General features: G+C 44.8%; 1 protein-coding gene across 4 annotated transcripts in view; it reads left to right on the top strand.

Annotated features, from left to right (window-relative positions):
* The window catches only part of Znf608 (zinc finger protein 608), a 105,878-nt gene that overhangs the window by 69,190 nt on the left and 14,153 nt on the right, over positions 1-22,535 (top strand). The window lies entirely within an intron of this gene.

Genomic DNA, 22,535 nt, shown 5'->3' with positions numbered 1-22,535 from the left:
TATAAAAGTGCCTGTACAATGGAAAATCCATTTTTAACTCACCAACTGTTAAGTAATTGTGAAAAAGTGGGGAAATCTATCTATCTCCATCTACAGGTAAGGTGCTGTCCTGCATTTCTGATTATTTATGAGAAATTTCCAATCATTTGCAAAGACAGTTCCCTTGGTGTGTGTTAAGAAATAATTTAATCTCAGCACTCAGGAGGCAGAGGCAGGTAGATCTTTGAGTTCAAGGCCAGCCTGGTCTATAGCTGAGTTCCAGGACAGCCAGAGCTACACAGGGAAACCCTGTCTCAAAATACAAATGAAGGGAGGGGGGAGGAGGGAAAGAGGAAGGAAGGAAGGAAGGAAGGAAGGAAGGAAGGAAGGAAGGAAGGAAGGAAGGAAGGAGGGAGGGAGGGAGGGAGGGAAGAAAGGAAGAAGGAAAGGAAGAAAGAATCCAACTTGAATAGCCATCCCTTCAGATTCCTAGCTCCATGCCGAATCTGAAAGGATGAACAATCTTGTGAACCTGGAGGATGCTGGGAGTCATAGTTATCTGTAGTAAGATTTCCTTTAGTAGATGGTGATCTCCAGAAACGTAATTCCAAGTGCTCAGTTCTTCAGTCTATGCATTTCCTCCAGGTTGACTGTAGTCTACCCATCGTGTACTCCTTTCTTCCCAGTATTTCTTAGAGAACCTGTGGTTAGTTAGTAAAATCTTACTGTTAAGATGATGTACTGACTACAGATGGATTCATACTTCTTTGTAGAGAGTGAAGTTTCAGGAGACACATTTGTTTTCTCTAGACTTCCTCTGAACAATGTTAAGATCTGAGATTTGTGCCTCTTGGCATTTGAGACCTAACATCAAAAGGATATTCCTTCAAAGAATTTCATGTTGCTGTATTTAAGTGGTAATTACTTTTCCCCGGTTTAGCTCTGAGCTTGATAAATTTCCTAGGCTTGGTATTTTTATTTTATTTTGTTGGTACTGTGAGGTGAATTTTTCTGAATCAAAACCACCTAAATTCAGGTTTAAAAGACAGATGAATACTTCAGTTTAAGATCTGTTTCAGTGCTACACATTAAAATTTTCATTTATATTCCATAGAGAAGAAGTGAATAATACTTTTGCTTTTTATTATTACTCATTATGCGTTGAGTCTTTTATTTATGTGTTGGAAGACAGTTTTTATAGTCAATACAGCCTTCTGTAATAATGGAGGACACAGATTCGCTTCTGTGTTTTTTTTTTTTTTTTTTTTTTTTTTTTTGAGATCCATCATTCCCACAGAAAGAACGGAGGCAGGTGGATTTGAGCCCTGCCCACATATTAGCCTCACATCTTTTAAGAGCTGACCTGGAACTCAGATAAACTGAACCACAGTATTTAGGGATCAGGCTATAGTATGGTGGTTAGGCAAACAAATCCCCAGAAGTATGATACACAGCAGGATTGAAAACCAGCTACGCAGACAAAGCAACTCTACGTTTTCTTCAGCTAGAAGTTAAATGAAGCTTGCCTAACTAGATCCCTGGGGATATTTTCTATTGTATTTCTTAGTAGAGTTTTTAGGGAAAGAATGGCTTTCTAGTGATTTTGCCCGTCAGTTTCTTGACTCATGATTTGAGCCCTTCCTCTGTAGAACTGGGTTTCTGAGAACTGGTGGTTTCTCTATGTCTTTCTTTCTTCCTTTCTTTTTTTTTTTTTTTTTTTTTTTTAAGCCCATGGACAGTTGGACAATATGAGGCATCCATTTCCTAACCACAAATGGAACTCCCTGTGAAATATTTCTGGTTAAAAACAATTTGCCCTTTGAGGAAGAGTGTGGGCGGAGGTGCAGAGATCAGCTGCCCTGCCATGGCAGCCTGCTGAGGTAGCTCTTGGAAACCTGATACAGAGTGGGTTCTGTTTTTGTGGTTTCAAGTGACCTTTGGCTATGGTAAGCTATTTAAAGCCCCAAGCAGGAAGGTGAGTCTTGGCACATCGAAGAATTAGGTTGGCAAGGTACAAATAGAGAAAGGCTTTCCTGGGCCTTTCCTCATTTTCGGTATGTGTTTCCTGACCATTTAGCTGGCACTTCCTTTGAATATTTTATTATCTACTTGGTTTATAATCAGGACCACCCACCTGATTTTAGCCTGCGGACGCTTTCCCCTGCCTTTTTATTCCCTCAAGCCCGCAGCGCATGTGTATTCATGTTTTTGCTTTCCATTCACGGAGCTCTCCAGCTGGGAAAATATAGTGTGTACAATACTCTCTGCCTTCAGCTGCCATTGCTCATAAATTGCAACAGAAACACTGCTATCAGCAGCTTAATAGCAGGTAGAATACAGCTCTACATATCAAGGCTCAGCGGGATACACAATCTATGGCTACCAAATTTCCAGAGGGGTAGGGGAGGGCCAGAAAGTTTTCTATTTAAGAGTAGCTGCTTGGGCATGCATTCACTGAACGCCGCTTTCTGGAGAGCACGTGGACGTCTGACTCAGTGGCTGCTCCAAGGACTTCTTGTTGAGTCGTTATTTCCAAAGCACTCACAAGAGGATTTTGTAATGGGGCCGGGTAGAAAAAGCAAGTTTGTCTATTCTCTTCTCGCCTTTTCAAAGGAAAGGGCTTTGATAAATGTATTGGAAAGGGTTCTGGTTCACAGGTCCCCAGGAGGTTGAGTAGGTGTGCACCGTGTGACCCGTGGTGCACATTCACCTTCCCACACAGGTATTCGGCAGAGGCGTCGTGCCCAGTGTGAGTGTGGAAAGCAAGCAGTGGTATTCATTTTATCGCAGGGCCAGTTTGTCACGCACTGGGACCTGTCCAGTTGTATGACTTTTGCCAAACTAGCCTGCAATTACAACAGCATGGTAAGGTGTTAGTATTTCAGGCGTTGGGGCTTGGGAAATGGTTCAGTATAGCTAAGGATGTTTACTGAGCAAGTACAAAGACCCAAGATCAAATCCTTAACAACTATATAAGAAAGTTGGGCGTGGGGCCAGGGAGATCATTCAAGTGGGTGAAGGTCTTTGCCATGAAAGCTGAGGACCTGAGTTCAATCCTTAGAACCAACATGGTAGAGAGAGAGAAACTCCTCCCACAAGTTGTCCTCTGAGCTTGCCATGTATGCTGGGGCAGGAGTCCACCCATACACATTCACACACAATAAACAAATCAACCAATAAATAAGGAAAAACAAAATCTGCTTCCATTTGGGCGTGTTCACCTGAAACCCTAGCACTGTGTGCGGTGGAAACAGAAGGCTCACTGGGGCTTGTTTGGCTACCAGCTTAGCTCCACATTCAGTGAGGGACCCTTTCTCGTGGGGAGTGTGTGGACAGCGACAGAGCAGGACATCTGTCATCCTTCTATGGTCTGTGCATGTGCTGGTGCGCATGCCCACACCACACACGCGGACATGAACGTGTGTGTGTGTGTGTGTGTGTGTGTGTGTGTGTGTGTGTGTGTGTGTGTGTGTGTAAGGGGTCTGAAGAAAACAGGCATGCTATAGATACAGTCCATTCAAAATGGTTTGTAGAGTAGAACCGTATTGGAAGTAGACTAGCAAGCTCCTGTGATGTAAGACTTTCTGCAACTTCGTTTTCGTAAGTGAGGTTACATTAATATTTTGAAGAGTTCCAAATTCCCGCCCATGAAGGAAAGGATGGCTGGGGCTCTGCCATCTTCTGTGAGGAGCCATTGTTGATATTCTGCCTCTTGCCAGAAGAGATTAGTGTGGATGGCGGAATAATTCTTGCCTTAAATCAAGTAATGCTGCTCTGCTAATGCTCCTGTCAAAAGGCTCAGGCCGTGCAGAGTCCTTAGCTTCTGTTAAAACACCTTACTGACTTTCCCCAAAGGAGCAACAAAATGCTCTTCCCAGCCCCAACCGTGAGAGTGCAGGAAAGGAACTCACCACAATCATGGCTCCCCATTTTTTTTTTTTCTAGAAATGTTCAGGTGTGGTATGGTTATCTTATTTCATGTGATATACGTCTTTCTTTAAAGAATGTTAGCCTGGTGAATCTAACCTTAGGTCCTTGTCGGTAGAGCTGGCAATTAGGATCTTCAATAAGCACCCAAAGGGATTGTTTAGCACCTGGAGAGTTTGGGGGAAATATGCAATGTGCCTAGAGCTAAAATACAAAGACATCATTCAGGAGAAGGGATTCACATTCCTCGTAGTCCATGTGGTCCAGGATGGAGCTGGACCCTTGATTCTCACCACGGAGAGAAAGCCAGAGCCTGGAAGCCTACGGTTCCCCATGCACTGACACTCTCATTTGTCTTGGCCATCGTGAGCCCCACACTGTCCTCCCGGGCCTTCAGAGTAGTTGTAGGCTGGCTCATCACCATTCTGAGAACACCTCTGCTTCCGCTTTGGGAACACATCCCAAGTGTATCCCAGAGGCTGTGACTTTCAGCCATCAGTAACTACTTTCTGGATGTTATGATAAAATAAAGCAAAAGTAGCCGGGCGGTGGTGGCGCATGCCTTTAATCCCAGCACTCGGGAGGCAGAGCCAGGAGTATCTCTGTGAGTTCAAGGCCAGCCTGGTCTCCAAAGCGAGTTCCAGGAAAGGCGCAAAGCTACACAGAGAAATCCTGTCTTGAAAAACCAAAAAATAAAAAAATAAAAAAATAAAAAAATAAAGCAAAAGTAAGCAGGTGTCTCCTGCTTTCAACTGCAATCTTGAGGGACAGAAGGGTTGTGGCACAGGCTGTCTTCTTCAAGTACTGTCCTGAAGTGTCTGTGGTCACGGTCATTCATGAAGTCCCGTCTCAGAGTTGCTTTCTCTGTTTTTGTTTGCTTGTTTTCTTGGAGTTCTAAACATGACTTTAAACAAGTTGAGTTTTGTAGTGTGTCCATTGTAATGAATAGTCTCTGTGCTCATCTTTTTAATCATTTTATATGCCATGCATTTGACATAACCCTTTTAGTTTAGTTTCCCTGCTAATTGGGCTAAGAAACTTGGAATTTATTAAGTGAGGACTCCTGTGTTACCTACCACAGGGCTTCAGTCCTACCCAGTGCATTTCCTTGTCCAGTCTTCTCTTTCTTTCTGAAAAGATTTTTTTTGAGAGAGAGAGTTTCTCATATAGCCTGGCTGACTCCGAACTTGATATATAGCTGAGGATGACTTTGAACTCCTGATCTGCCTACTTCCACCACCCAAGTCACCACTATAGGTATGCACCACTCTGTCTGGCTTATGTACTGCTGGAGATGGAGTCTAGTGCCTTGTGTATGCTAGACCAGCACTCTGCCGACTTGGCTACAATCCCTAGTCCCAGAACCCTGCTCTTGATTCTCCTGTTCTCCAAAGCAATTTCCTGCCACTGTGTGCCAGCCTCACTAGAACAGAATGCCTCAGGGCTCTAGCTGTGGGGCCATATTCAGGCTTTAAGCAAACCTCATGCTCAGAAGGAAACACCAAGAGCTCTAGATGGGTGTCTACAGCCATGTCAGGACCAAGGTCTGGAAGAACGTGGGAGGTGATACCCTCCCAAGTGGTCTCAGTGTCCTGGTTTCAGCTCTGTCTCTTTTAGTCTTGGGATCCAAGACCAACCGTCTCATCTCTCTGGGCCCTTAAGGTGTTTCCTTCTCAATAAAGATCCCCAAGATGCTCTGTGCTTGGAAAGCAGTTGGGTCTTTGTTTATTTGTTAATTTATTTTGGGAGGACTCTCCCTTTTAGATTGTTGGTAGGATTCAGTAAATTAATATTTATGAGGTTCTTTGAAAGGTGCTTAACACACAGTCAGCACTTTATGCCCGCCATTAAATTAAACAAACAAAAGTGCATACCAGAGTTGTACATAATAATGTTTATTCTAGAAACAGTCAAGGGAGCTTTTCATGAGGCAGGCACCCTATGTTCGGATTTCCTCAGATTTTCAGGTCTCGTTACAGTGACTAGCAGCAGTGGTAATGCTATGTATGTATCCAACAGAAGTAACGTGTGGTTGGGGGGAAGGTCACACCCACGGTAGCAGACATGTAGGGAACAGTGCTTGTGCCCGGGACCCAGTTCCTCTGACTGTCCTGTAGCATGAATCTTAGAGAGTCTTATTAATAAAATCAAACCCGGGGCCAGTTGTTGGGGTGAAATGCTGGATGGTCAGAGAGACAGAACAAGCCACAGCTATCTCACCTCACTGGATCCTCAGCTGGTCTTGTTTCCTCAGACTGGAAGCTTCTGTGTCCTCATCCCAATGGCTCTCAGCTGAACTGTGCTCGAAACCTAAAAGCTTAACCAGCCAAATGCTGCTAGTTTCTGGTCCTCACACCTTATAAACCTTTCTGCTTTCTACCACCACTCCCTGGGATTAAAGGCGTGAGTCACCATGCCTGGCTGTTTCCAATGCGGCCTTGAACTCACAGAGATCCAGAGGGATTTCTGTCTCTGGAATGCTAGGATTAAAGGCGTGTGCTAATATTTTCTAGCCTAAGTATCTTGTGGCTTTTCTGTTCTCTGACCCCAGATAAGTTTATTAAGGTACATAGTATTTTGGGGAACACAATACCACCACACTGTCCCCTATAGCTGTTCTCTGGATCAAGGTTAAATGTAAATTGTGAGACACTGTGATTGAGGACACATTTGATAGCCAATTGCTTTGTTAAAATTACTTCAGCCCCTCCCGTTTATCCTGCTATCACACCTTCCAACTGCACGGGTATAGGTTTCTTTATTCCTTTCACGTGAGGCCTGGAGTTCCCAACACAGTCCAAGGAGAGGTGATTTTATACAGTTGACCCCCAAATCCACCAACAGCCGGGGATCAGGCAGTCCATTTTGAGCTTGAATTAAATTATGGAAATGGAATTTACATTTCTGTAATCTTCTGGAACGAGGACAGCACTGACCAGACTTACATCAGCACCCGCACTGGGCTGTTAAGACGGCCATGTTGTTTTAGAAGGACAGGTTTTGTTTTAAAATACGCTTGTTGTTAGTGTTTTCTGTTATGTCCTGTGTAACACACGCCTGGATGGCCGGGTTTCTATCTGCGTATTATTTCTGTTTTTCAACATGCATCCACATAAAATTAGATTAGTTTAATTAATTAGCTGATATTAGAGGCCATGATTTGCTAAACAAATTAAACACACTCACACTAACAAGTGCACTCACACACATACAGAGCAAACCTAACTTAGTCTTCCTTTACTATATATCATGTGGACAAGAATATTAACACTAACTCGTATCCATGTCTGTCCCCTATATTGGGGGCCAGGTACATGATTGCTAAAAAGCTGCTATTTAAAATGAAACCACTATGTTTGAATTATTTGGAGCATAAGGTTTAAGTTTCCCCAGAAGCAGACTGTAAAGGGAGCACCTACTACAGGTCACAGGCCCTTGTCGAAGACTAGCTATAGCTGTGTTCACTTCTGTCTGGCAGGAGCACACTCACCAAGGGCACACAATGCCCTCTGTGCCAACACCGGTCACAATAGGAAAACACCTCCTGAGCAGTTCGATGTGGCTGCTTGTGACCATGTGATCTCTGAGCTTCACATTGCCAAGCAACAAGCTGAATAATTTTGTGTCTCCTTGAAATCAATTTCTGCTGATCACACACGGAGGTGGAAACCACGGCTTTTGAATATTTACATCCAGCAAATAAAATTTACGTTCCCTGAAAGGCAAAGAAGGCTGCCATTTCATGCCTCCTAACCTTCATTGTGTCTTTCTCTTTGGCACACACAAGCAGCCTAGTAGGCAGAAACGCGCATGCCCATTATGGAGACAGCTTTCCGCTCTGTCAACTTTGTTTTAGGTAAAGCTCTGGTTTCTTTATTGCCTTTATCTATTACATCTGTAAAATTTATTTAAGCAATGACAGATCTCTCTTTGGGGCTCTGAGTCTGGGAGAATAACCACTGGCGGGCTATTGGGATCAGATTTGTTGGATATGACTGTTCATTAAATTGCAAGTAGTCCAGGAGGCCAACAGTCTGCATCCTCCATGCCTGGGCGGGTTATGGTCTGCATTTAGAGCCTCTGCGTCAGGTGAGCGACAAATGTACCTCATCGTGCTTTTGGAATATTTAAAAAAGAAAAAGAAAAGAAAGTGAATGCCTTTTGAAATCCCAGAGGACGTTTCCTGCTTCTTTAACTTGCAAGATTGCTTATTTCACACAAGTTCTATTAAAAAGAAGAAGGAAAAAAAAAAAAAAGATTGGGAAAGCCAAGTGATTTCAGTGTATGTTATAAGATTGTTTGGTAAGTGGGAAGCATTACCCGGGGTGGGATTCTGCTCTCCAAAGAGACACAGAGCAGCAGTGCCTGAGAACGTTATGGGTGTACAGCTTTCACCTTTGATGCCTTCATTCATTCTAATATCTAGCCTCCCCTTTACCTGCTTGGTGAGTGCCACCCTTTGCCAACACCGGAGGAGCTGGCTGGGGAGTGTCAGTACCCTGGGTCTCATGGAAACTGCTGTGGTAGGAGTACCCCAGGAGTGGTGAGGGATTTGGAAAAAGGCTTACTGGGGTTCAGTGCTCCTGAATTTGAATTCTAAAGATCAGCCAGGCAAGGTGGGCCATAGTTCTTCAGGCCCAAGCTAGAAACAAAGCGTTCATTTGAAAGAACTGGGTCCTAGAAAATTTTAAAGGCACCCTGAAGTGTGAGGCGGTAGAAGACACCCGTAGAAACCAAATCCAAGTCTGGAAGTGGTCAAGGGTATCGATAAAGTAGTGGTGTCAGGAGTTGATGAAGAGGTCAAGGTAGGCACACCCGAATGACCAATGAAATGTAAGCGCTTCAGCAGAAAAGGATATCTGGACTGTGAATTTGGATTCTTTTGAAAGACAACCCACATTGTAAGATGTTAGAACTCTAGCCCACAGTGAGTTCTCGAATCATACACCTCAGGTTTTAAATTACCTCCCAAGTAGTTACACGTAGCCTTAGAAGGGGTTTGCGGTTCTGTGTTTTCCCCAGATACCATTTTCTATGATAAGGAGCATTATGATGCAAGAAATGAATGTGGGAACTGCTGGAATGCCACCATAAGCATCAGCCATGTGGCCCTGGCATGGGAGTTGCAGAGGGACAGCCCAGCTCTGTTGTATTTGTTGCTTTCAGGGCCTGTGCACATGTCACCACTGTGGTCACTTTCAGGCTTCTAGGGTGAGGCCACTGAACTTAGAGTTGAGATTTGTGTACCTGCAGCATGTGTTTCTGGCACACCTCTGGTTGTCATAAAGGCATCCTTGCTTACCCATCGCGGACCTCCATCCATGCTCACGTAACTGTGCTATTTATTAAACCACGTTGCTATAACCCGATACCCACGGGAACAGGACAACAGAAGTCAGATTATGTTCACGTCTCTGACTTTCTAACCAGGGGACACCAGTTAAGCATCCTTAGAGTTAATTTGCTCATTAGCAAGATAATAATTAAGGAACTTGACCCTCAAGCTCTGTGAAAACAAATGAGATGCTCTGTGTAAAAATACTGATTCTTGTGACTCATGCATGGCAAGTTCTCCGTCAGTGTTCCTTGTATTTGTTTCCCGTTTTCCTCTTGGCAACTGTGGTATAGGTGTTAACCACCTGATATGCAAGATAATGTCATGTTATTCATGGCCTTTTGGATGCTTCAGTGGACATCTCCACCCCAGGTTCGACTCTATCAAGATTCAGGAAGGAAATCTCCAGTTCAATTGTTCTGTGGGTTTTCATTTTTACTGACATGTTTAGGTCTACCCTAGAATGCTCTGTGTGGCTACAACAGAATGCCTGGGATTGGGTGATGTATAATGCACAGAAAATTATTTTCCCACTATCCTGGGTCTGAAGAAGTCTAAAATCAAGACCCTGGCCTTAGGGCTTGGGGAGATGGCTCATTGGGTAAATAAAATGCTTGCCTCACGGGCATGAGGTTTCAGATCCTCAGATCCAACCAACTGCATAAAAAACGTCACCAGCCCCTCCCTGCTCTAATTTGCTTCTGTTGCTCTGAGAAACACCATGATCCAAAGCAGCATGGTGGGACAAAGGGTTTATTTTGCATCTACTTCTACATTACGGTCCATCATCAAGAGAAGGCCGGGCAGAGAGGGACACGAACAGGAAACTGGAGGCAGCAGCTGGAGCAGAGACAATGAGGGGCACTTCTTCCTGGCCTGCTCCCAGGCTTCCGCTCAGCTATCTTTCCTACACAGCCCAGCCCCACCTGCCTAGGAATGGGACCCCCCACAGTGGGCTGGTCACCACTGTGCCAATTAGCACCTAAGAAAATGCCCCCCCCCCCACCCCCACATGCTCACAAGGCCAATCTGGTGGAGGTAATTCTTCAAGTGAGGTTTCCTCTTCTTAGGTGTGCTAAGTTGATAGCCAAGATATTAGCTATCACATCACCTAAATAGTACAACATCTACTTATGTAACTTTTGTGTTGTTTAGGCATTATAAGAATAGTAGAGGATGCACAATGGTCTTATGCAATTACTGTGTCCCCGTATGTAAAGCTTTTAGTGTCTGTGGTAGAAGAGGGGTATGTTCTAAAAGCAGTCCCCCAGATCCCAAGTGATGACTTGTCCACTCTGGCTTTATTCAGGCAGCTACTTGGTGTCTCTCTGGTTCTTTTCCTAACTTACTTCTGGCCTACAAAAACAAAACAAAACAAACGAGACATACTTTAAAAAAGGAATTACTTGTTTTAAATAAGATAAGTAATGAAATTTTTTTGTCTGAATTTGTCAAATGTTACTGGACTGGACATTGTTATATATTAATGGAGTTTTTTGTCTGAATCCGCCAAATGTTAATGGACTAGACATCATTAATGTAATCTTGACTGTGTATATTGTATGTACTTATTGGACATAATTTCTCTTGTATTAGTTATAAGCTTTTTTTAATTTTAGACAAAAAAAGGGGAAATATGGTAGTATTGTGTTCCCCAAAATATTGTGCACCCTAATAAACTTAGGATTTTCCAGAAAAGGACTTTCCGGGAAAGCTTCCTAGGTGAAAACAGATTCCACAGTCATTCTCATTTTGAACTCCTCACAAAATATATTGTGGTCTTTGGAGGTCCCTTGTTTTGTGAGTTTAATCCGCTACGATAGTGGGTAAACATACATAAGGATTTGTAAAAACACATGGAAGCTTCAGGTGCAAGACCGTCATTTAAAGAGCAAGGGTTTGTTGCAAATTTGAGTTTTCCTTGATCTCATTTTCTCGTGTGTTCAGGTTGAGTGGGACTCAGTGGTCCCACAGAAAAGCAGGACAAAAAAACCAGCACTCACCGTTCTCCAACCCTTTTTCGGAAAGCTCAGTTTAGGAACCTGTTATGTGTCCATGAGTTAGCAGCACACACGCAGAGAAGACTTTAACACGGCAGTGGCACAGTGCTTTGGGGGAAAATCTTTCCTTCCTTGAAAAAAATGTATGCGAATTCATGTGCACCGATCCATACTCTGGAATACGCTACCCCAAAACACAATACTCTTTTGACTAAATGTCAATAGCTTTTGTGCTCCCCACCCCACCCCCCACAAAAAAAAGTGTCTCGATCAAAAACTTGATTTAGCCATTAAAAGTGTTAGCCACCCCCCCATTCAAAAATATTGATTTCCAAAATGTCAATATATGATTTCTTCCCTCAAATTCTGCCCTGTCCTTTACCACTTTCAACCACAAAAGGTGTTTGGCAGGGTTGTAAAAGGCCTGGTAGGGCCTATGAACAGTGGTTAACAGGCCTATTGGGCCAGGCCAGGTTGCAGGGGGAAGTGGGCCTGGCCTGGCCAGGGTGCAGGAGGAAGTGGGTCTGGCAGGGCCAGGGTGCAGTGAGAAATCGGCCTGGCAGGGTCCTCTGGTGATTACCTTCCATCAGCCACTTGCTTTCCCACCCTCTCCCCGAGCAGAAGAGATAATAGCTTGCTTGCCTTTTCTTTCAAAGAAAGCCAGGAAGCCTTTGGACCAATAATTCTGCAACAGCTTTAGAGAGCTTGGATTCTTCAAACAAAGCCGAGTGGCATCTTGTTCTCTTCACCCCGAGGCCATCTCTCTGCTGCTGGCTGCTCATAAATACAGCTCCCAGTTTCTACTGAAAACATCTTTAGTTATTGTAAGCAAAAGACATCAGAAGGAAATAATAGGTCTGCACCTCATTCCTCCAGCAGGCATTTTCCTGTCCTGTGTACTAACCCCACAGCTATTTGTTATGAAAACAACAAAAAAAAACTTATCTATTGCTTCCTGTGCCAGCTTCCAGTGTTAGCTCTACCTAGACAGACAGCCTCTGTTTGCAACCTGGGATAGAATTCAGATTTTTGTTCTCTCTCTCTCTCTCTCTCTCTCTCTCTCTCTCTCTCTCTCTCTCTCTCTCTCTCTCTGTGTGTGTGTGTGTGTGTGTGTGTGTGTGTGTGTGTGTGTGTGTGAATGCCTCTGTGTGTATGCATGCATGTGTCTGTGTGTCGATAGTTTGTGTCTGTGTGTGCTCAGTCTTCACAGGAATACAAGACAACCTGGGAAGACATTTGAAATGTTTAGTCAGGTCTTTCAGTGTGAAGAGGTGTATAAAACACATCCCAGTGATGAGCACCAATTAACAGTGCATTACTTTCTGGAAAAGGCTTCAAGTTGGCTGCCCTGCAGGTCAGAGTCAATAAAGACTGAGTTACTAACAATAGCCTTTCTCTCTTGCTGAAGCCTTGGACTTAACCCTAACTTCATCAGACCAGAGAAGACGAGAATAATGCGAGCCATAGGAGTCTTGGGGATTGACTTGAGCCTAATGCTCAGAGGCTGTAAAAACTGTCAGAGAGCTTGATTGATTGGCTCACATGCCCTAGTCCTCCGTGCAAAGGACTAATGTTTCTGCCTCTTCTGAGAGGGCTTGATGTGCCACCTGGGGTCAGAACTTATCAGCCTGTGGGGCTAATGTTTCTGATGGGGCCAAAGTGCAGTCAATAATTTATACAGAAATTTGTGCTTAGATTCAAAAGGAAAGCAGGTTTTGACTTGAATCCCTTCCTCCGTCTGCAGAAGTGTGAAAGAACTTCAAGTCTTCCTGCCAACAGCTTTGTTGGGTGTGTTTGGTAACACTTAAGACAAATATGAATTTAAAAAAGGAGACCTTTTAAAAGTCATTGTGGAGTATTTAGTTAGCAGTCGGCAATGAGGTCTGATTTCGGGAGTTTCAGAATCCATCAGTGGAATGGGTAAAGGAAGAGTCAGCAATTTTACAGGTATTATAAACCAGACACTCTCTAGAATGTAACAACCATGGCAGTTAAAATTAGAAGAACTTTGAACTAGTTCTGAGTGAACCTGGGCAAAGTCCTCATGGTACAGGTTCTGAAGGTTCAGGGTATCGGCAACACAGAGAAACGTCAGGCAATACGAAGGATGGGTACAGAGGGGAACTAGATTTTAGCTAGATGCCTGAATGTCCTGTCTGGTCTGCAGAGAAGCAGAACCTGGAGTTAGCCTCGATGGTTGTGTATGACCACGCATGCGCACAGCGCATCACGATGTCCATACAAGAGCGTATTCATACAGCCCCTAGAAATTGACAGTAAGGGGATGACGCGGAGCCGGGCTGGTCCATCAATAACCAGCAAAGTTCTGTTCTCCTTCAGCAAAATGACAGTTTGCTCCAGTAAGCGCCAACAAAGGCCCCTTTACCTTCGCCCTGCACAGGGAGAGCACAGTTAGTCACACTTCGTTAGGTTTGTTTACAGAAAAGAGCTGGTCTCTAAGCAGGCTATTGAAATCCTTGTAACTCCATAGGGCCTTTAAAAAAAAAACAAAACAAACAAACAAAAAAACTTCCCTCCCTGAAAGATAAGAACTTTGGAATGTGGCGTGGGGGAGGGTGCGAAGGGACCTCGGACCATTATCAAGAAAAGTGGTTTGTTCGGGTGGGAATTGGAAAGATGAGTTGGCATTCAGGGTGCTGCTGGCTCAGAACCAGGGGCTGCACCCTCAAAACCAGGTCCTGGGGTCTCTTTGTTGTCCTCACCGAACTGGGAGTTTGGCCTTGCTGTAACCTTGAAAAAGTGAGGCGCTCCTGGGACCTTGAAATGAGCTGTCCTTACCTTCCTAATAGTTCAGCGGAGTGGCTTCTGGGATTTCAAGTTGTAGTTGAGAGTCAGAGGAGGAAACATTTGCTTTAAACAATGACTGTGTTTGTGAGGAGAGATAAGTTCCTATTGGTTGAGATTAGCAGTGTGTATATAGAAGTAATAAAAGGCTCTCAAGGTTGGAATTTGCAGCCCTTAAGATTCTGAACCGTAGATAAGTCACATCCGTGGCCTGCTAGGCTAGGAGAACGTAGGCTAGTAGGTACAGAAGCCTGGCTCTGAAGTTGCTTCACCTGGAAGGAATGCAGGGAGACTTATCTTCTTAGCAGGAAAGGCTTCTATTTTAACACCACCTCCCCTTCTTCAGCTGTGGACTGAGTTATGGGAGCGTTTAAAAGATGCGGTGGTCACGGGACAGTGATTGTACCGAGTCTGTTAGTAGAGTAGGGAACTGGGCCTCAGGAAAGTGTAGGTGAGCTAACGGGGCGGGGCTGTTGTTGGGGGGTGGGGCGAGGAGCTCCTGGTTAGCATTCTTTCTTCCTGCCCAGGCTTCAGTGTTCCCTGCACATCACCCTGGGACACACACCTCCAGCTTCTCGCATGACTTCCCGAATCTGAGCCATAGTGTGTGACTCCATTGCCAGAGTGACCCACTCTCATGCTGCCTGTGGGCTATGGCCACTGCAGCTGGGGACAGGAAGGGGCAAACTCTCCATCAAGCTGCATTCCTTCAAGAGGATGCTGAGTCCAGTTTTTCTGATAGACTGTCCTGTGCTTCCATTCTAGATTGGCCCAAGATGGTGGCTTTCTCTGTTGTGTAATGGTTACCTCTTTGTATGCCTTATGCTTGCAGAATCTCTCTCTCTCTCTCTCTCTCTCTCTCTCTCTCTCTCTCTCTCTCTCTCTCTCTCACACACACACACACACACACACACACACACACACACACACACACACACACACGGCCGTTCAGAGCGGCAGTTCCCAGTTTGAGCTGCGGCTGTAAATTGCTATTTTAAATTTTGGCAAGTGGAAATAATAGCTGAGTGATCATCTCCAGCAAATGTTGTTGGCCTTTGTAAAGAATGGCTCCTTCAGAGGTTTTATGATTTACAGAGGACACAGCTGGTGGGCAGCAGAGCCGTAGGAATCTGTGCTCTCCTGGGCCTGGCGAGCTACAGATGAAAAGGACCCAGGGCTGGCACAAAAGCAAATAAGCGCTCTGACTTTAAATAAAGCGTCCTCATTTATAGGAAGCCTAGCTCTTCAGTCCCAGCGAGACATACGGATCAGTAGCAGCCTTTTGATGTAGAGCATAATTGTCAATTGGTTCCCACTGTTTCCTTATAACTCAGGACCGTGGCTGGTAAAAAATTTTCTTTCAAATACAGTCCCATAATGTAGAATTGTGGTACACATACTTTGACAAGCCATTCAATAACATTTAAACCCCAAAGTCTGCAAAACCAGAACCTAACCAGGTCCTGATTTAGGAGAGACGGTGGGTGTCTAAAGGACCACCTCCTTCTTCCTTTTTCCTTACCCCTCCCCGCAAGGCCATGAGGTTTCATTCTGCCTTCTCACTTCCTGTGTCCATTCTTTCCAGTCACTCTGTCTTCCCTTGCAGCCTCCCCCTCCCCCGCGCCTGATCCAGAAAAATGGGAAAGTTGTCTGTCTCAAGACTCCATACTCATAGCACTGTGCACTCTTTCTGTTTCGAGGGTTGAGGACTCTCCTTTAATGGGGAACGACCTGGAGGGGGCCTTTTTGTCTTGAGTAACTGTTTCAGTCTTCATTGGCTGTTTGCTTTGCCTGTTTCCCAGCCGAATCCGTGACAGCATGGTGAGCTTGGGTAAGGAGGAGCTGTTGATGCAAAGGGGTCAGATGAAGTGTAGGGAACTGTGGGAGCAGTGATTTGATAGGCTGAATCCTTACAGTTGCCTGTCTTCCAGTGGCTCTGACAGAGACGGAGGGGAGGCTCTGTCTGGCTCACTCTGGGAGACCCTGGCCATGTGCTGTATGCCCAGGGCCGCTTGTACATAGCCGTGTCCTGAAATAACACTCTTAAGGAAGGAGTGGTTCTTAGGAGGTAACAGTACTAGAGCTCTTGGTAAGCCTGACTCAACAAACATTTATAAAATGCCTTTCCCACACTCTTCAATGCCTTTATTTAAAGGAAGAAAAATGTCTCCCAATGAACTAAATAAAGTCTATGGGAGGGGGAGTGGATTCCTGCCTTCCCGTGGGGGATGGTGGGAGGAGGTGAGAAGCCACTCTCCTCCTTTACTGAGGCTTCAAAGGCAAGGTTGCATTGGAAGTCATCCTAGAAACTCAGATTTCACGGAAACCAAAGGGTGCCTGCCAAGCCCAAGTGCAGAATCAGGCATCGGAAATCAGAGTGGCATCGGGGTCCATGATGTCAAGCCTCCAGGGAGGCAGTTGCTTACTGGAAAGCTCACTCAAAAGTCAGAAGCGAGGCCTCTTTGCACAAATACACAGAGACGCACTGTATGCATGGAATGGCATTTGCTTGTTCTGTTTTTGTGTGTTGATGACTCCAAATGTTTGTCTCCGGAGACCCCCTCCACGCCCATGTCCCCGGTGCCTCTTTGTCCTTTCCTTCCCACTGTGTGTTGACTGAGCCTTGGTGGGCTGTGGCCTGCAGGGCTTGGCATGGTGCCCACTGAAGTGTCTCTGGCTTGCTGCCCTGGAGAAGCGACCTCAAGAGATGTCCTCCTTCCTGTTCTGGCACTGTCATCTCAGACCTGTTTTCCAGCCTGTCCCCAGGTAGGGACTCTGGACAGTTTAGCAGAAACTGTTAGAGGAACTTGCTAGCAGTAAGGGTACGTGTGGGGATGTGAGTGTTGCTTGGGTAGGGAGAGACTGTACTCTAAAGCCATTGGTACTGCTTTAGGATGTCTATGTCTGCTTACCAGAAAAGCAAATGCTTTTGTTACTGATCATGCTTGAAACTGCTTCATAAAGATCTCCGTGTGACATTTTCTTTCATGATCCTTTTCATTGTATTTGAGGCCTATTATAAAACCCATGGCATTTTGTAAGTAGGAAACTTGCTTGCACAAACATAGGTCCTCCTGGCTGCTGAAAAGAAGTAAAGCATCTCTTTCTGCAATCAACAGGAATTGATCTGTAACGACCTGTTATGAAATGATTTTGTTTTCAGACACCATCATGTGTCCTAGGCTGGCCTTGAACTCTTGATTCTCCTGCTGCTATCTCCTGAGCCCGGGGATTGCAGTCACGTGCCACCACACCCACCCTTGGCCTGCTGTTTCTGAGAAGGTGTGATCTTAGGCTGTTGTGATGTTCATTCATGCTTCTCCCCACGGGTGATTTTCGGCCAGAGGACCTTCTGTCCCTGTCTTCACCGGCCACACCTATAGCACATGCGCAGGACAGCCTTTCAGTGTTTCTGGGGAGGCCGGACAAAAGCCTCATTGCTGTTCCCTGTGCTTCACCAGTAGACTTCCTAACAGTAACAGGCCGTTGTAATTCGTAGAACAGAGAAAGGATACCGTTACCAGGGAAGCAAGGAAAAGACAACCAGCCAGGGCTTCCTTTGGTTGACCAGCCGGCTGGATATTGACCACCTGTCTTCATGGGAAAGAAATAGATGGCAGTGAATAAGCGCGAGTCGAGTTTTCCAAGAAGCTCAATGATTTTCCCAAATCGATACAGCTCATCAGGCCTCAGAACAAAGGCTGCCGGGAGGTGACAGTGATGGAGGTGCTTCTGTGTTCTTTTGTGTATTAAACCATAAGGTCCACGGGGAAACAAGGTTTCTGGGTGTGTGTTTGTTTGTGTGTGTGTGTGTGTGTGTGTGTGTGTGTGTGTTGTGTGTGTGTGTTTGTGTGCGTGCGCGCGCGCGCTCTTAAAGACTTATTGGGTATATTTACAGAAGGGAAATCTTTCCAAAGTAAAACAAAAAGAATTACACAGACTGTATATAGATGCTCAAATATTTTGAAAAAAAGGCCAGGGGGTGCTACTTGATCTTTACAAAAGTAGATCAGAGCAAGGCCCAGTCTTTGCTTTTCAGCATTGATTGGGTTTTTTGTTGCTGTTGTTGTTCTTACATATGTTGGTGTTTAGAGGAAGGAGCTCAAACAAACGTCTAGATAGCCACATTAACCCCTGGCAAACCGCCCTAACGACTCTGCCATGAATGAACCCTGCTTCTAATGCCCTGGAAATAGCACCAAAATGGAATGCTGGATTGTCATATAGAGCTTATAATTAACAAAGGGACGGTGATGCCAACATATTCCAGCCACCAACAGAGATCCATAGAGACCAGCAAATGCTAGCTAGCCCTTCTGTCGTTTAATCGTTCCGTTCCTTCTGCTTTCACAAGGTAGTACATTAACGCCAGAACAGCGTGTCTCTGGGGTTTACGACTGGGGTGGCGGCACACTAGGGCATAAAGTATTTCATTATACTTCCTTTTGTCGGCCCTGCCCTATCTTGCAAGCGCCATTGCCATACATTATTTGTTCAGATAAAGCCCAATGTTCAGGGTGACTAATCGCAGAACTGTGTTCCAGATGGTTTGATTACAGGATGTGGTTAAAGTGACTCTTAACATTCAGCCCAGCAGTAGGGCTCCCTTTAAAAAAAAAAAAAAGCTCTGCTTCATGGTCATGTGACAACATTGACTTTTCTTGCCCCGATGCACCATACATCCTTGGTGTAGACAATAGGAAAGCCATTTTGCTGTTTGGCTGGAAGGATTTTTATGGATAAACTTAGTTGTAAATTTAAAAATTTCTCAAATAATTATAAACTTTGTCTTCTGAAAGAGAATCTAGTCGAAGGTAAAGCGGTCTAAAGCCAGACCCATGAATAAAGACGCTTCAGCTTTGGAAACAGCACCAGGATGGTACTCCAAAGAATAGGGAACTGTTTGGAGAGGAATTCCGAACAAAGGAATGGTGATAAGTCCCACCCCATGCGGAAGCCACGATTGGGACAACTAGGGTAATGTGGTATCTGAAATAGTGGCATTTCTATTATCATTAGTGTTTCTCTAGAAAAAAACAATAAAGGAAAGAAAGTATAACCATAGGGGAGGGGGGTTATAGCAAAAATGGGTTACAGTTTGGTGTTATTAGAATGAGGTTTGTGTTTTCTGCCCGAGTGCACGCCAAGTCCACCCAGATGTGGCAGTCTGAAGACTTCAGAAAAACCATATGATTCCGAATTCGGCACTTGCAATGCTTGGCAAAGCTCTTGGTCCCAAGGATGAGCCTCTTTTAAGACTCAGACAGTCTTTAACCTGTAACATAAACAGATTTATGCAGAGCCACTGGGCAGTCAGTATTTGCCCAGTTCTTGAGGAAGCAGCTCCGCAAATACAAGAAATAGTAACTTATAAGCCACATGAATAATCTCTTTGGAGTAGAGTCTCTCTACGGAGGAAGTCTGTCATCTACGAGCTAGTAGGAGATTCCACTTACTGAAAAAAGTACGGTAGCCGTGAGACCTCAAGAAAAGGCGGGGGCTCTGAGTGGAGAGTTGTGTAGGTTCCAAAGTGATAAGTGAACTTGTACTTGACTTGAGGTGCAGTGCTTCTCGGGGCTGTGTGTGCAGACACTGTACCAAACACAAGGCACTGATGGGAAAGACCAGCTCAACGTGCACATGATTGGAGGGAATGTTAAAGGGACATCCTGTCAGGATAGGACGCACATCCTCGCCATGTTCAAACACGGCATGAGCTTCTCCCCTAAGGACTGAGCATCCCTAGTGAGCAGAAAGCTGCCTGTGACTCAAGGTCCCACGGGAGGGAGACTTTGCCTCCTTGAGCTCGTACCTTTTAAGGTCACTTCGGTCTTTTCTATTCCAGCCAACAGAAAGGAACTGCTAGGAATGTGTCCTAGCAGTTCATATAGGCTGTGCCCTTTTAGAGAATGTAGAATGCAATCACAGTGACAGATAGGGAGGCAGAGAGAATCCCCCTATCAACCAGGAAAAGAGGGAATACCTCGGATGCTGGTGAGCACCATCATGGGGAAACTGTTTTGAGACCGGTCAGTGACCCCAGAGAGAATGGATTTGGAGGGTAACATGATACCTGTCTGTAGATGGACAGGTGCTGTCACAGGAGTTTGTCCTGATTTATTAGGAATTTCAGCTCTCCTTGAGGATTTCTAAATAGGCGCTCCAGCCTCCTTGGGAGGAGTTAAAAGCATGATGTGAGGGCCAGCAAGACGGCAGAGTGGGAAAAGGAGCCTGCAGCCAAGCCTGACGACTTGAGTTTGATCTCCCAGACCCACATGGGAGAGAACTGACTCTCAAAAGTTTTTCCCTGACCCCCAAATGTGTGTCATAATAGGGAAGTACATGAGCATGAATGCACGAACAGACACACACACACACACACACACACACACACACACACACACACACGGAAAATGTAATTAATGTTTGTTTTAAAGCGTGACATGAAGAACAGCTGAAGAGACTTGTTGGAGGCTGAAGGCACAAAGGAGGGTGTAAGCTGGAGGAGAAACAGTGACAATTTGGTATTGCTCTGCCAGGAAACAGGGCCTTCGGGTGGAGGGTGAGGGGAAGGATTCTTCGGGGTTTCAGAAGGCAGAAACATGAACCAGACACTCATAGACAGATTTGTGGTGTAAGACAAGGAATAATTGGATAACAAGATGTCTGGATAGTAGCCGGGTAGCCCTTGAGTGGGTCCTGATAGAGTCCTCTGCTTGTGATAAGACTAGAGGAAAAGGGGACACATGTTTGTGCATATGCTCATGCACATGTGCTCTCTCTCACGTGCTCGGGCATGCACACACACACACACACACACACACACAAAACATTGGCGTCTTTATCTCATCTCTTAGCTATTACATCTTTGAAGCTCTTGCCCATCCTGGTCCTCTTAGTTAACACACAGATCTTTAGACTTCTCTTTGTATCGTCATTTCTAAGTTTCCACATTGCTAACCCAGATTCCTGGCATGAATGTGTCTGGTTGCCTCTGCGTTAGGTACCATCACTGATTTAGTGATATGAGGTCAGGTTTAGGATTACTGGTATGAGAGCTCACTGGTCTAAGGCATTCTTCAGAGCAGGGCATGAGGACAGAGCAGGAACCAAGAACAGCACATCCAGTCTCTCATCTAAGGTGAGATTGGTCTAGTCTAACAAAGAGCCCACTCTAAGTACAGGTAATATGCAAATTCTACTTCCAGATTGTGATGCATGTCTGTCCTGATGGTAAGACTGTAGACCCTTTACGTAAAAAGCTGAACAGAATTTCCAACAAAGTATGATTCAGTAGCACCAAATAGATACATAGCCAATGCTTGATGAGTCTGAGTAGGAAATCAAGCATGAATCTTTATGAAGCCTTGTGTGTGTGTGTGTGTGTGTGTGTGTGTGTGTGTGTGTGTGTGTGTGTGTGTATTCCAGTATCTGGGACAAAGTGTCAGCAATATGAAGAAGAAAATCATGCGGGTGAGCTTCCCAGTCCTTCCTTGTAAATTTTTTTCTATTTACTTAGGATTAACAGTAACAGGCCTCAGGTATTTCTCAAATAGCCTTGTTAGAAAGGGAAGGGCAATAAGCCCAGTGAGATCCTTGTTCTTATAAACATCAAAAAGGCTTGCAGAGAGAGACCCAGGCTCCTAACTCACAGGCGAGAGAGAGATCCAGGAGAATAAGTGTGCTTGAAGAGACAAACCTTCAGGAACTAACGCATGTGTATGTCTAATTTATTTAGAGGGAAACATAACTTTAAGCTTGAGGTTATAAAATTCAAATCTGTACTTTCTGAGGACTAACTTTCATCTGATTTATATCACTCACTATGCCTTTAGAAAGTTATGCGTTATATGGCCTTGGGGTACAAAACACTTGAAATTTATAATTTTATCAAAATAATAAAAAATTATAGACTTGATTTATTCATTGAGACAGGGTCTCACTGTATAGCCTTTAGCTATGTAGACCAGGCTGGCCTCCGGCTCACAGAGATTCACCTGCCTCTGCTGGAAATAAAGGCCTGTGCCACCACTCCCTGCAGTTTCTGCGCTTCGGAGCTAAACCTCCTACTTGACCCTTCACAACAGCGTGTTTTCTAAACATGGACCTCCTACAAAAAACCGTACGTTGCAGTTCGTGGAGGAAGATCCCTTAACCTCTCCTCCAATGCGGAGCCTCAACTGAGTGTCTATATTCACTGTGCATTTCAAGCAGATGTAACTACTGTGGCCCTCGGAAGAGGCTTGCACAAGATAGACCACCACAGGCCCAGGAATCTAATTAGCACTGCTTGAGGAGACTGGCTAAAAATAAAAAAAAAAAAAAAGAATTAAAAAAAAAAAAAAAAAAACAACTCCAAAAACAGCCTCCCTGGGAGTGGAGCATTTGTTTTGAGCATTTTAAATGCAGAGTGCTTTCAGAAAAATTAGGGTGACTTATTTAGGTTCCCTTAAGTTGAAAGCGAGCTTTTCTTTCCAGAATTTTACTCC

Source organism: Peromyscus eremicus, chromosome 19, assembly GCF_949786415.1.
Source record: "Peromyscus eremicus chromosome 19, PerEre_H2_v1, whole genome shotgun sequence".
Classification (NCBI taxonomy): Eukaryota; Metazoa; Chordata; class Mammalia; order Rodentia; family Cricetidae; genus Peromyscus; species Peromyscus eremicus.
Note: the sequence above shows the minus strand (reverse complement) of the source record. Positions and strands in the feature narration are given on the sequence as shown.